General features: G+C 45.8%; 1 long non-coding RNA gene across 1 annotated transcript in view; it reads right to left on the reverse strand.

Moving 5' to 3' along the window:
* Positions 1-14,608, reverse strand: part of LOC120902043 — a 40,388-nt gene extending 25,780 nt beyond the window's left edge. Inside the window, exons 1-2 of the long non-coding RNA XR_005739368.1 lie at positions 14,410-14,608; positions 12,235-13,914 (exon numbers count right to left, since the gene is read on the reverse strand). This is a non-coding gene — a long non-coding RNA (uncharacterized LOC120902043). The remainder of the gene's footprint in view (positions 1-12,234; positions 13,915-14,409) is intronic.
* Positions 14,609-15,636: the final 1,028 nt, after the last annotated feature.

A 15,636-nucleotide genomic window follows, 5' to 3' on the forward strand; every position in this document is an offset into this window, starting at 1 on the left:
GGTGCATTAAAGAGATCAGGTGGTGGAATCTAGAATTAAAGTGTATGTAGAGCAGGTAGTCTCGTCCCATATAGTTTGACAACTATTTACAGAATCGAAAAAAGCACCATTTGACAGCACATACGCAGCAAACATTAGTCTCCTCATTGAAGATATTGAATCGAAACAAAAATGGAGATTAAGTCGTTCAGATTTGATTTAGCTTATTAGCGGTATTTTGCACGCGTTTGAAGAAGTTTTAGTGTATAAAATGAAGATTTTAAGAGAGTAATGTGTAGCCGTCAAGTTACCAGAAAGCCTGTTAGAGCAAAAACTTTCACCCGTCCTGTCAAAAAGTGACGTTCAAATTTGGTTATAACAAACATGCTCTGAGACCACCTGGTCTACATACACTTTGAAAATTAGTATGCAGGGATTAACAGACGTCTCCCACAATGTCGCCCAGCAGAAGCGATAAAAATCAATCATACATATACCTTGGGATAAGCCCACCAGTATATTATACTCACTTTGATAACTGCTCGAAAACTGCTATACAAGCTGACAGGCTGAAATTACAGCCGACGATTTTAAAAAGGAAAAGGGCCCAATGTTATAATATGCACAAACCGTCAGATGACTGTTGGCCAGGAAAAAAACATTGAAAATTCCGAAGTCTAATGTTTTTCTTAAACCTGACTAAAAACATAGGATAAATTTCCGTTAATAAAGAACCTTTCCTTTTATAACATATCCGTAGCGTTTAGCACTTATTTTTTGGAAAGAAGCAAATGTTCGGGTTTTAGTATCAAATTACTATCATTTTCTTTGCGATAAACTTCTCGTACACTAACAAGAATTTCACAAAACTGGAAAAAACATCCTAACACACAGTCCGTTCTTTCAATGAAACATCCTCGAGACACAAAGCTACACCAAAGATACTATTTATTCAAAGAAATAAACACTGCTGCTAAGCTTAGTAATTGGCTTTTCTTTTCAAAATAGCCTTTCCTACCTTACTGTAGGCCCTTTTACTTCACAAAGCAACTTTCCTCCAAACAGCACCTCTCCCTCCATCGCACACAAACGGGCCCGTTAGGGCTTTGTGCGGGACGACCGTGCGGACTATACTATCCCGATCAGGCTTATTTACGAGACATTACACCACGATCGGATAACACTTGGCTACCGAGGTCCGCTAAGGTCGACCAAGAAGCACAACCCATAAAAGCACAACGGGCTGGTGGTGTTCGGGGTATGTAGAAAGAAAGAAGCTCCACGATACGGTCCAACGATTGCCACTTCCAACAGCCAAAACCCCCCCGGGGCAGGTCGCCGGCCGGCTACCCGAATCTGGGCCATAAAATTCATTGCACCATTGTAGCGGAGAGGGGTCGGTCGCGAAACGATTCGGGTTAAAAAATTCGAGCTACCAGATGACCGCCGAATATCGGCCCCATGTGATAACAATGCCCGGCGCGGGCCCACTCGTTCGCTCGCCCATTTCTGGCCCAATGGCCAGTGAGGCTTAACGTTAATCAGCATTACGTTGGCGTCTAATTGGAGCCTCGGAGTTTATATTTGCGGTTAGGCTCAAGTGTTGCTGCGCTCGGGCAATAATCGGGGTGCCAACCCTCCAAATTGCGCCTCCCTCCACCACAACACTATAAATGTGCGCTTCACCAAACACCACCCGGCTCAGTACTTGCCCGGTTTGCCAATTTGTTCACCGAAAAAAAAGGGTTTTTTTGTTATAATTTCGGAAGCGCGCGACCGGGTGCAATAGAAACTTCATCGCATCCGGAGCACACCCCGAACCACCGGACAAACTGGGGTAGCTGCAAAACGCACGGAACCATCCTACACACACGCCACAAATCAACAACACTTGCCAGCAGCAGCAGAAACAATCATCCGCGCGGAAAGTGTTAATTAAAAAGCCATGTGAACACGTCTGTTTTTCGCGGCTGGAATCGGTAACGGTTCAGTTTGCAGGAAGTTTTACACAACTTTATCCCCTTCGGAGCGCCAAAGGGGTGGTGTGAAAGGGGAAGGTGATGGGGTAGATACAGTGAAAGAGAGAGAATGTGGCGTGTGTGTGGGAAATTGGCACATGTTTTGTTTAGTACTGGTACACAGTTTATTTTCGCCGCTGTCCACCCCACCGTCCGCCACGCGCCAGCCATGTGCAATCAAACGCAGCGAAACTTTAATTGTTTTAATGAAAATTCGAACCTATCATTCGCATTTTTCGCCAAACTTTTGATTGGTTTGGAGCGCGCTCTGTTGTTGGGCCGGCTGGGTGTGGGTCGCGCCACAAACCTAATACACCAACCCGTTCCCTACCCCGCCGGGTGGAGTTAATCCGTATAACTGATCATAAATTAATTGCCACGCTTCCACTAACCACTAAACAACCTGTTATTGTTAACGGGCCAGTGATTTCCCAACAGCGGAGAGCAGGGTGGTAGATTTTGGTGGAAGTTTTCCTAAACAAAAAACCCCCCCTAGTGACCATAGTTTTGGTTGCTGGCTGCGTTGGTCGCAAGCGCAAGTCGTGCGTAAACTTTTGGACGACCGGCGCAAACCCACCGGCAAACTAACCTAACCTCCACTCGCTCCCCCACCGGTCAATCATACGCACACCACGGTCTAGCGTCCTACCTTATAATGCGTGCACCTGCGTGCGCTGATGAGGTGACGGCGGTATGGGTTCTTACCTCAGCTATTTTCCAATTCCGATCCGATCCGTCCTCCGCCGGAGCGATCGGTCAAATTGGCTGCTGAACTTAATTGGCTCACATTTCGAACGCACTTTATGACCCTGGGCAACAGCAGCAGAAGAGACCGGGTCTCCGCCGGGTCCTAGGGTCGTTGCCGTTGTCGTTGGTGTGATTAGAGAGGAAACAGAAGGGGGATTTATACTGTTTATGATTGTTTTTTGGGGCGTTGTTTTTTGCAATATCGGGCGTAACGGTCACTGAATCGACATCAAGATAGGTAGTAAGGAAATTGGGATGGGTTGGGCAGACATAAGCAGACGGCGATTAGAGCTCAAGCAGAAATTTGGTTGACCTAGGCAGGTTTGTACCCAGTTTGCTATGGGAAGGCGGTGCAAGATGGTAATTCTGATGTTTTATTTCTGAGTTTTGTGGACGGCGGCGTGTGAGCGTCTCTGTGAATAATTTAACAAAAAATACCCCTTTCACATTTAAACATGGAAATATCAGTCTGTGTATTTTTGGCTATTTATGTTATTTTCATGTAGCACAACAGACAAACAACTAATAATGTTTCCTTGTTATTCTTTACACTAGATTAACCGTATGAGTCATTTGGATTGGTTGAATAGATTTCGAGCGTTACATTCGTTGCAGCTTTTAGATCTTCTTTGTAAACAAACATACAGTGTGAGCGATGATTATATGATTCGTTTTTCTGTTCAATAAGTTGTTTAATAATAATTTTAAATACATGAAAAAATATGTAAAAACGTTAAATTTCCAACAAGTTATACTAACATTTAATCCATTTCTACTTTAAAATTACTGTCTACACACATAATTATGGTTCTGGCTGTACTTTTCGATTTATCTCGACGAACGATATCGTATTAGTATTACATTGCATCGAAGTTTATACATTTATGATGCGTAGCGTTGTCCACTTTAAAATCAATACCATCTGATTGCTCGTTTAGCACAACTGCTTGCCTACAAAGCACACGCACCAACAAGCGAAACCGCTTGATTTTCAATATCTATTTTTTGCATTGAAAAAACATTAAACGACGAACCCGCTCTTTTCAGCTGGCATGACTATTCCAAATTTCTCACGCTCAACCAACATCAAGCGCTGGTTTTCGCATAACATTCCACGCACCACGCATCCACCAGGACCGCATGCTCGCTGCTTTCAAAAATAACATATGCCCGGCTCACCCAATGCCGAGCCGCAGATAAATATTTTCACTGTATGACTTTTAACGAACCTCTTTTGGGTAGTACGGAGGTAACGCCGGTAACGCCATCACGGTGGGAGTGGTGGCGGTTCGCAACCGGCTACATGATTATTGCTCCTTTTGCGGCTACGAAAATTCGTCATTTTGACATCAAAAACTCGCGCTCGCGGGAAGCTCATTCGTCGCCTATCATCACTCAATCAAATGGCATATATTTTCCTTTGCCCTCGAGACGCGCAAACAATTTCCTTCCACAATCCTTCCCGGGCTGTCCCACCCGCGGGCCGTCCTGGCCGTCAAGTATTTACCACAACAGGCGGTGCAAGGAGTGGTTTTTGTTCGGAACACTACCGCGAAGTCATTCACATCATCATCATCATCAGTCATACAGTCGTTCTGATGGGCCGTTGGGAAATGAGGGAGGAGGCGGGGTTGATGATCGTTCTCGTTCCGTTTACGGTTAATATTGCCGGTGAAATTCGTTCCTCAAGGGTGTTTCCTTCATTTGTGTGTGTATGTGTTTGTGCATTTCCTTTCAGTACACCGGAAAACAGCGAGCTTGTGGGTTTATGACGAGAAATGAATAATGAAAAATAGACAAAATGTTATTTTCTTGCTTTCTACTTTCTATTTTAAAGCTCTTAAACGCCAAAGAATGCCATTCTTCGAACGAAAATGAATAAAACTGTAACTAAATCATCGTCCATCATCTTTTATAAGAGCAACAATGGAAGGTTTTATCTCAACCATGTTACTTCTTTTGCAGCTTATTGAATAATATCACTGAACTGGTAATTGATTTTGAACTGGTTGTTCCTCCTCGCTAATATCCATCAATAATGCCGATAAAAAGCTGCAATGAACCCTTAGTAATTGCAAATTGAAAAGAAGAAAACCGCAATGCACTAATGCGCTATGCCACCGCCATCGCATTCTATTTATAAATAGCTACATTATTGCAAAACAGATATTAACTCTGCAGCAAACAATAGCAAGTTCCATCGTAGTTCCTGCACTCTGGGGAAACGATTTTTTTTTTTGCTCAACCCACTGTCATGTCGTGGTGGATAGAATTTTCTGTGTTTTATGCCATTCAACTGACATTACACGAAAACTCCCAAAGACATTCGCGTGCGGCAACGAATTTGACTACATCCCAGGTGATCGGTGTTCGGTGCAGAGGTTGCAGAAGCCATTGGCAATTGAATCCATTGGTGTAGAAAATAAAGATGTCCTGCTTATCACAGGCCGGCAGTAGAATAACAGCAAGCACGCCACGAGGATGGGTTTTAAAGTTTGTAAAGCCGTACACGTTCCGCCCTTTGGCTTGTTTGGTGGTCGTATTCTAGGCTCTTTTTTTGTGGGGGGCTGATACCACAAAAGTTGCTCCAAAAACTTTCGAGCCGTCCGTAGGTTCGTGGGTTTCTGCCAGCAATGGAGTAGATAGTCAGGTAGACAAGTCATGCCATATCCTTTCTCCCCGCAGCTGTTTCGGGGGTGTGTGCGTGTGTGGGAAAGAGCATGGCTAATAATTTTGCACAAAACTTTTGGCCCAGAAAATGCAGCATACACACACACACAGACATTCCGTAAAGTAATTTTGAGCAAATGGCTGGACGACTCCTCTGCTGGCTGCCATTGTCACAACGGCTCCACCACCACAACGGCTTCTGTCTGATTCAGGGGTGCCAGCCAGTTGGCAAAAGTTCATCGTTTGCGTATATACCGTTTGAGTCCTCGACCCTCTCTCTCTTCCTCTCCCTTTCCACGTTGTATTTTTGACATTAACTGCCGTGTCCCCTCTGCATCATCTCACCTGAGCAAAAAGGCAGAAAGTTCGTTCTGTGCACGCCATCAGCCACAGCGCGGCATAATGCAGAACAGGTTGGCAGCGAACAAAACAGAACAAAAAAAAACTGCAGAAAACTGCTACCAAACACAGGAACACAGGACTACCAACCAAGGCTATTATCGAGCGAAAGCTTCAAACGCGCTACAACACTCCGCATCATGATTATGATGTTCATGCTCATGCCGAACAGCCGAAAATGGCACTTTCGGCCGTTTTATGTTGAACAGAGGGAGGAAAGGGACTGGAAAGACCGTCTAAAACTATTATTTGTTACTACACTCGGCCTCGGTCAGGAAAACTTTAGCATGGTACCACATCGTAGACTTGCAACCGTGTTCGAACTGAGCTTCTGTAGCAGTTGTATAAGAAAAGGCAGGTGGATGTGGAGCAGATGAAAGGAAAATAGGCATGAAACATGTGACCAAACATTCCCAAAGCCAGGGCCTGGGAACTGGGGTGGACTGGGCAGACAAGAAAGGAAGGGGAGAGTTTGTCTTCTAACGATCGGACCACCTCCTCCACACAGGGCACGTGGATAAAATCAACAGAGTCGAGAACCGTTCGGTGGAAATTTTCCAATACATGCGCGCACCGAGAAGCCGCCCACCTGTCATCCTACTAGGAGGAGAAAATATACACTCAGAATTCCATTTTTAAATATCAGCTCCCCTTCAAGTCACCTACCGTTGGGCTGACTGAACGATCATATTCCAAACATACAGAGGCAAATTCTAAGGTAAGAAAAAACTGTTTCAAAATGCGCTGTGTTTCTCCACTGTCAGAGTAAAATTACACCATTTTTGGTCACCGGTGTGACTAAATTAATATTGTTATGCAGCCATTCGCCTCTTGGGAGCGTTGTCCGACAGCACACAGAGGTGGAAAGACATAAAAATATCGCAACAAAAAAAATAAATAAAGCACAACTAGCGCAAGTACACTTTACGCTTCCCCATGGCAAGCCGATGAAGACTGTATGCTTTTTATTAAAGCACCTCGCAAAATGTAGACCGAGATAACGAGAAACGACAGTATTCTGAGGAAGTTACAACAAAGACACGGGCCCAACAACAGCAACAACAAAAAAACACTGCAAGTAAGAGTACAGATAGCGACCACGGCTGACGGGCGAAGTTCGGCGAGTTTGTTATGGAGCTTTCATTTTCATTTTCATTTTCAAGCTCAACAGCTCTCGAGACGTTCTTGCTTGCTTGCCACTACTGCTAGCTGCCACTTTTCACTGCTAACGTTTCCATTACGATTATCATCGTCGCATAATGCCTGGAAGGAAGTGGAAGGAGCACCGCAGTACGGGGCAGTCTTGTAACATTCTCACTGATGGGGCCGTGCACACTCCAACGCCAGCTCGATAGGCGTATCATCATCGTGCCTTGCGATCATCGTGCAAAAAAGCCTCTTGGAAGATTCGTTTCTTTATCTTCTTCTGCCATAATCGAGCACACTCGTTAGATTTAATTTGTACGACCTGCTCAACATCAGGCGTGCTTTGGTCCCTGATGTAAAATAAAACCCGGAACTTTCACTCATGACTGGAAACTTCTTCTTACGCGTGACTGAAGAAACTGAAGTGGCTTAGCACTGCTAAAAAAAGGGCTCTACAAAGCTTTACGTTTTCAAAGAACATACTTTCACACACTTTTTCTTACGGGTTTTAATGAAAATTTGAGAGCATTATTACGCTTGTTGAAGGTTGATATACAGACGAGATCATTCCTTGTCAGTGTGTCTTTGTTACGACCTAAAATCTGGAAGGGCGCGATGATGAACTTTCAATCTTCATCTGCACGGTCGGCTTTCATCTATCTGGCTTTTCCCTTTCCCCACGAGGACGGTGGCAAAACGATTCCAAAAATAGGTAAACACGCACCACTGTATGCTAATTTCCATTTATCTCGTCCTATATCAAAGACGTCCTCTTACCTAGATATTTGGCAATAGGGAAATTCATCCGCATTACGTATGTGTCGTCGAATGTGTCGTGTGAAAAAGCTTCCCAAATCAAGGATGAAAGGATCTTCATTTCGGTCCTGAAATGCCGCCACCCCGAATTTGGGACAGGCTACACAGCAAAATCTCGTAACTCCCGTGACTTTTCGTTTGATTCTTCACGACATTTCAAAATGTGTCGGAGTGAGACCTAGCTAAATACATTAAATATTCAACCTGCCCACGTCCCCTCTGTCATTTAGCATGTCTTTAGAGCTCATCAAAATTGGAATAATGCTGGCGGGGAGGGATGGGTTTTTGCAAACATTTTACTCCTGTTTGAGGTTAATGATATTGGACAGTTGAAGTTTCTCAGAAGTCTGCCCGAATTGATGAATATTTACTAGCATTCCGGGAGGACGGTGGCATCTATCACTTAATTATTGAATGACCTGCGAGGCACGTTTGAGTTTTGATCCGTAGCATTTACAGCGGATTATGTCCAGGATTATCAGGACGCTAACGAACCACTGCCAACCAAAGCCCGATTAATGACGCAAGTGGCATTCATTAGATTGCTAATGGCACTTGTGATTCCTTGAAGATGAGACATCTGAGTGTCTATTCTGGAGACAGTACTGTGTTAATTGCTGATCAAACAAACTCTGCTACTACTTTCCTGGAGATGTTGTGCATTAATCCATTGTACCAGTGTTGTCTGAAAAGCTTGGACGTTTCGATGAATTTTGAAATATTCTCCAAGCACGAAACCTAACCATACGGCGCAAGCCGTCACTACCATCGCCCCAACTGACTTGTTCTTCAAACATGCGCAATACTCCTAAAACTAAGACACGCAATAGATAGAGCCATGACCAACCCACCATCAGTTTTGGGGGCCATTCTTCAGATGCTTAGAGGAAGGGATGAAGCGTTAGGAGGCAGCGCTACTACGACGGAAGCTGAGAGTGGAAGAATCAGTGCTATTTGGTTACAGCAGAACGGGCGAGCACAATCTAACCCTTGTGTGTGTGTGTACTACCGCCACAAAAAAGGGGGACAACGGTGGTCCGAATAAGCAAAGAAGCCGAGTAAACCAAGACGAAGCGACACGAAAGATAGTGAGTGGGGTGCAAACCAAGTAAAAAAAAAAAAGATTGCCAAATTTTGTGCGTCCATCTGTGAGTGTGTGTGTGTGTTCTGTTCTGTTGGTTGCTGATTTTTTTTTGTTTTGCTTCTACCGCTTTTAAAGACCACAATTCGCAAATGGAAGCTTCAGAAGCGTGAGCGCTCGCAAGACAAAAAAAAAACAACACGTTGGCGGTTTGGAAGCGGGACGGATTCAGGGTCCAGCCCAGAAGATGTTGCCGAAAAGAAGGGTGGCGCGCAACAACGCCAGGCAGTCCACCGGCAGGGCAAAGTGTTGCAAAGAACTAGAAACTTCCTTCGTGCCAAGGTCACATTCGCTAAACTTTGCGCGAACTGGCCTCATCGCGCGCGCGCGCGCGCGCTCACATTCGCTCGCTCGTTCTCTCTCCCTTAAACCTCCGTACCTGCTGCACGGGGCACTTCGGCTGCCAGCGCCTCCCGCTGCCACTCGAATGAATGCGTAAAATTCGCATAAATACATACGCAAACCGCGAAACGGTGCGCGCGTATATGTTTTAGACCCCTTTCCCTGCCGCACCCCCGGCCTGTCTAAGCTTCTGCGCTTGTCGGACAGTCGGAGAGGCAGTGGTGGTGGTGGTGGTGCCGGTAGCACAGTGTGGTTTGCAAGGGTGAGCGGAAAATTTGGAACGCGGGTTGAACGGCAGGGCCACAACAATTCGGCTCTTTGTGCTGGTTGAAGAGTCCGTGTGTGTGTGTATGTGTATGTAAGCGCGCGCCCGCATGTGTGTGTGTTTAAAGACACATTGGCGGGCCTTCTGGTTCTTGGAGGGCGGCGGTACATGGTGTACGGAGAGTGCGTCAGGGGTAACGCATAACCTTTTGGCTGTCTATTTCGCGATGTTCGGTCCCGCACGGCGACGACCGTGGCCGCGGACGACGGTGGTAGCGGGGTCTTTAGATTAGGCGATATGCGTCGGAACAAACGGCGAATGACATCAGCCGAAGCCGTGGCCGGATTGGAATGGCCTGGGTGTGTGTTTGTGTTTGGTGAACGATTTTGAACTTCTGAATGTCTTTAGAATTTTTGGACAATATACGCTTAACGGGCCCCAAAAAGCCCTTTTTAAAGGATTTATGACTGGAGATGCGCTCCAGAAAGATTATTTGATCAATTGTAAAATAGCAAACTTTTAACATCTTCCAAGAGAACGTTATTGGATCTGGTTTCTCATAATTTGAGTACCTGTAGCAGTTTACAAGTTAACCCATATTATGGACATGGTGTGAGGACTTAAACTGCCTCTTCATTAAGAGTGAAGTCATTCCAGAGTGCAAATTGAGTTCTAGTTTCCTGTACTATGATCTAATACTATTTATCCACATAAATAAATGATAGTTCGCAGTTATATGTTAATCTTCTGTCAAGGCTATATTCAAACCCTTGATTTCTTCAATAGTTCATCGCATTAAGTTCGTTTTTACAAGATATCTTCCTAAGCTTTAGATTCCCTTGAAGTTTACCTAATGGAGCAGTCTCCAGTGAGTTCAACGACAGTTTATTAACGTCTGAAAGCATTTTGTCACCTATAACACCTAAAAACTCCCAAACCCAAGTTATCAGGTTGTCTAATTTGCAAATTGTTATAATGTTGATGCCTGGACGCCATTCTCAAGAAGACCCTGGTAACTGAAGAAGAGATCTTCAAATAGAAATTGGAATGATGTTTTGGAATTTTGAAATAGGTCTTCAAAGAAAAATTACTTCTGATTCTGTCCAAGTTTCTCTTTGTTCAGCATCGTAATGACTCACAAAAAGACATTTTAGAGTATACATGAGAAATATAAACAATCAGGATCGTCTTCAACCAATTTGAACAGCTTCATACACATTTTGATGCACACCACAGTTTGCTTCAAACTGAAGTACGATTTTTTCCTTAAACCATGAAGTTTAGAACCCTCTCCGCTCAGTATTTCTCTTTCAGACCTTCCCCTTGATCACTGCTGCTAGGGGTTATTGATCTCGTTACTGGTTCCTTCTCCCCCCCCTCACCCCCCCCCCCCCTTCGCCCGCAGCCACGCATGATCGGTTTGATTATTCCAATTGCTGCTGGAGGCCACCCAACGCCACCCGGAAAGCGACTCTTCCCCGCTCAGCGCCATCCAAATTTGCCAACAATCTCGACGTCTCGCGTTCAAAAAGCATCCACTGATATGCTTCTTCTTGCTTTTGTTTGCCCTTTATGTGGCGCGTTCTGCCGCCAGTTCCCCGGCAAATCCCGGTACCGTGGATCGAGCAACTTGAAACCGCTGCGCCAAAAGAAAAGGGAAAGCACAGCCCGGCCGCGGGAGCGGAAATGTGAACCGGAAATGAACGAACGGAACCCCAACGCTGCAGAGGGAAACCGAAACCCCCCTTACTTCGTGGATGGAAACGCATAGATCAGTGCTACCAGAGGGAAATCGGGGAGATAAGTCTGCGGTACGGCAAGCAAAGAACAAATGTTTGCTTTCCGTTTGGGATTGCAATATTGCGAAAAAAAACAGACACACATGAATCGCTTTGTCCGTTGGTGCGCCGTTGGTGGTCAGAGGATGGTTGCTACTTCCGGCGGTGGCGAATGAGTGTGTGTGTGTGTGTGTGGGTCTATGTGCGTATGTGATTTGAACACTATCAATAACGTCAGTAATGGTCAGTGGAACGGAAAGCTCGAACAGATGACGCTAATATATTCGATTGACACATTATGGCTGGACGGGAGCCACTAACGGGAGGAAATTCAGTTTCTTAAGAAATTGAAGCTCGGATTAGGACAGAGGAGCAATAAAAAGCGAACCCCATCAAGATGTGGGCAATGAAGGGACATTTTACCTCTGATTCAATTTGAAAGCATTCGACTGGATCGTTCTGCGAGCAAAACAAGTTTCTTGGGAAAGTTTCTATCACCCTCAGTGACACATGCTCAAATATTACTCATTTTTGCATGCTTATGTGCCTCTTTTTTGCTATTACTTGTCTTCGTATTGAAATCGTATAGTATGAAGTCATTCTTCCTGCCAGACTGTTTCTTGCGCGTACAAACAAGATCGTACTGAAGGATTATTTTTTTCTCCCGCGACTGACATCGACGTCAAACATTGCACACGTCCGGTTGCCCACACACGATTGACAGCATTGACATCACTTATCTCGGCTGCTTTTGCTGCTAAGTGAGTTGCTCACCAGATGCCGGACAGCTTGGCAGACTTGGCGTGAGGACGGGCGATAGATTGCTAACGCTTTTACGGCCATACGAACACACATTGAAGGTTTAGAAACTTTGAGATGTTGGAAAACATTTTTACAGAATTTAGAAAAACTAGTTAAAATGTCATAGTTTACCTTTTTTATAACAGCAGCAGCAGCAGCTTTCTTGCAAACACTCAGCGTTGTATTCAAACAGAAAATTAACAAAAAATGCACTGCAAGCAGCACTCTTGTGTGTACACGGCGGCAACTAAACATCGGCAGCGTTGATTTGAAGGAAGTGTCAATCGTTTCAATTCCACAATACACTTGCAAAACAGAAACCAACCAAGCAAAAACCGATGAAACACAAAGCGACTCAAACGAATGCACTCAGCTGGCCGAAAAATTGCAACTCAAAACTGCACTCAACGATGGCATAGGAAGTAAAGCACGCACATCCATTACTGCAAACACTGGAAAGTTTAGCGACCGGTTTCATTATTTAAAAAAATCACTCAAAACACAAACTTCTAAACTACTTCTAAAATACTAGTTCTCGATCCGATTCCACAAAACTTCGATGCATGTAGCTCACACTTATAACACTGCAAACTAAGATAGTTGCTAAGGATACGGCTACGGCTGCTGCTGCTGATGATGTTGTTGGTTCAGCATTCGAAAGGACATTGCACCCCAAACCGGACGGCGAAAGGACCACCACACGACCCGGGTGGAGAAAGCGTACTGTACGGGACGACGACGGTAAACGGGCACTACTACTAGCGGCACTAACCACTGTCCAGGATCCCTTCACAAGGAAAAGTGACGGCCAGCCGCGAACGCAAAAGCGCCATCACCCCGTGTGTATGTGCACACACACACACACACATACACATACACAGGAACACACTCGGACACACATACACACTGGGGAGCAGCGGAGGCACGACCGAGCTGCCAGCCAGTGCACGAGAGGCTGTACTACCCCGATCCGAACGCTGCCCAAATTCAAACTTCAATAAAACCGGAGGCATCCGATCGGTTGCCCTGAACGCTGAACATCCCCCCACGAGCCAGGGCGCGTTTCGCTCTCGCGCCGAAGGAGAGGGTTTTTCGGTAGTTTTCTCTCACGAAACGCTCGCGCTCGATCTCACCCCTACCCCCGATCGCCGCACGATAGGGGTTGCGTTTTTGACATAAACGGGGGTTGCGGTACTTCCGGGTTTTTTCTGTTTTTTTTTGTTTGCTGTTGTATCTCTCGCTTCAGGTTGCTCTGATGCCTCTCGCTTTCGCTCAAGAATACATTCCGCTGTACGTACGCGCTCTCTTCATCCTTCTTTTTAACCCCTCTTATGTGAGCTCTCTCCTTCTCTCGGTTTCGTTCGCGAAGTTTAGCGCACTCATGAATTTCTGCTCTCTCTCTCTCTCTCTCCCCGTCTCAAAATGGACACACACGCACACGCACTGGTGAATTCTCACTAATTCTCCCCTATTCGAACAATTTTTGGGGTGCGTTTTTCGTTTCGGGGCAGGGTTTGGCAGCTTCAAACACACGCAATGACGACGCTCCGACGAAAATTTGCGTAGGGGAGCAGCACAGCTTACTATGGGAGAGTAATGAAACACGCACACACACACACGCGCTCTATACCCCTTCTTCCTCTCTCGTGGTGGTTCATTTTGCGTGCTGCAGTGTTCGCGACGTTCTCGTGCAAATTTCTTCGTTTTTGTTAGATCTTGCCTCCGGTTTCGTAATCTTCTAACATTCAAAAAAAAAAGGGCAACGACGACGTAGCGGTTCATCTGACGATTCAGGCGGCTCCCGATGATAGTCTGCAGAAAGAAAGCGTACAACAAAAGCAGAAAAAAAGGCATGAATTCCAAGACAAAAAGATCGTTAGATCGCGCGCGGAAATGAAACAGACAAAACCCGTCCCCGAGTTTCGCTCGCTGTGTCTGTTTGCGTCTGTATGTAGTAACTTTAAGCCCGGTGCAAGTCTGGAAGAGCTGGCACGACCGTGTTTGGACAGCTCTCGTGCATGCCGGAATGTGTCGCTGTGTTTACCGTCCCGCGTAACCCACGCTCTATCGCCGAAACGCGGGAGACCAAGTAAATTTAATTTTCAAATTTCATGCAACCGAATACCGCCGCAAAGCTATGCGACACGTAACGCTCGAAAGCGGACGAAGGGCACACGCATTCGTGCGGACAGGACTAAACGTGTTCCTAATGCGAGACACGCGCACCAGACACATGGCAGCAAACCGGCACCGAGGGAATGGTAATGTGGCGAGCGAGAGCACACAAGGGCACAGTGAAATACTAACCTTCTTGTAGGATTAACTGGAAATGGTTAGATTCTGACGAATTCTATGATATGTATTCACGGTGATACTACTAATACCAAAACACATACAAGATCCTTTCAAGTATCCTAACATCAGGTAACAGGACTCAACTGTCTAGAAGACATCACTGAAACATCACAAAAGGCATATGTCACACAGCACAAGAATCAAAGATTGTTCCAATGTATTCTTCACCACACTTCAGACACACACCACAACAGCCCACAACAGGCCAGACCAGAGCCTACCAAAGTGCAGTCAAGTGTCGCGCCACACTGCGCTAGCCGAAACCCCGTGCGAGAGAGCGTGCGACTGTACCGTTTCACCGATGGAATGCGATTGCGAATCGGTTCGTCCGTTTGGCCGTGAGGTAGCAGTTGGGCCCATGGGCTCCAGTCGCCTGTGTGCGCTCTGGCCAACACGTGGCGCGACTGCGTGCGCCGACAGTTTGGGCGCACGAACGAAACACACGCGAAAACCGCCCGAAAACTGCACGCAAAAAGGAGCAACCGAGGTAGCCGAGCTACGAGCGAGAATGGATGTGAAGAGGAGCGAGAAAGCGAGCGACCGAATCCAAAAAATGGCAAGGCGAGAAACGCGCTACCGGAAAGCCATAAATCAAGCCGATAAATAAGTCTCTCTCTCTCCCCGTACTCCTTTCCATTCGGTGCGGCTTCTTTTTTTTGCGTAAGAGGTCCGCGCGCTGGCTGGCTGGCTAGGACGACAGTTCAAGCATTTCAAAAACGTGCATTATGTACAGACACGGGTCCGAGGACATGCGGAGAGGACCGTTCGCGGCTGGAAGCAAAAGGAGCAAACCCCCGTGAGACAAAGTTTTCCTGCCCTACGGTTGAGAATACGACCGGTTGCCGAACGATCCTTTCATGGGAGAGGAGCAAATTCTTTATTAGAGAGAAGGTTTCTTTTTCTCGGGGCTGGCAGGGGAAATTCGTTATACCTGGGGAAAGTATAAACCGAGCGAGACCGATTCCCCTTAGTTATGGGTAGATCGAAAAGGATACGTTTAAGTATACGGTAAATGAATTCTAAACATGTTATGGTCAATAAACCAACACCAAGACCAACAGGGGTCTAATTGTGTTCCTTATTTTGAATCAACACAATTGCAATCGGATGTAAAGATTCATACAATGAATAAATCTATTGCACGTTTCAAACGCAAAACCATAAACCCCGTACCATGGA

This window comes from Anopheles arabiensis, chromosome 3 (assembly GCF_016920715.1).
Source record: "Anopheles arabiensis isolate DONGOLA chromosome 3, AaraD3, whole genome shotgun sequence".
Lineage (NCBI taxonomy): Eukaryota > Metazoa > Arthropoda > Insecta > Diptera > Culicidae > Anopheles > Anopheles arabiensis.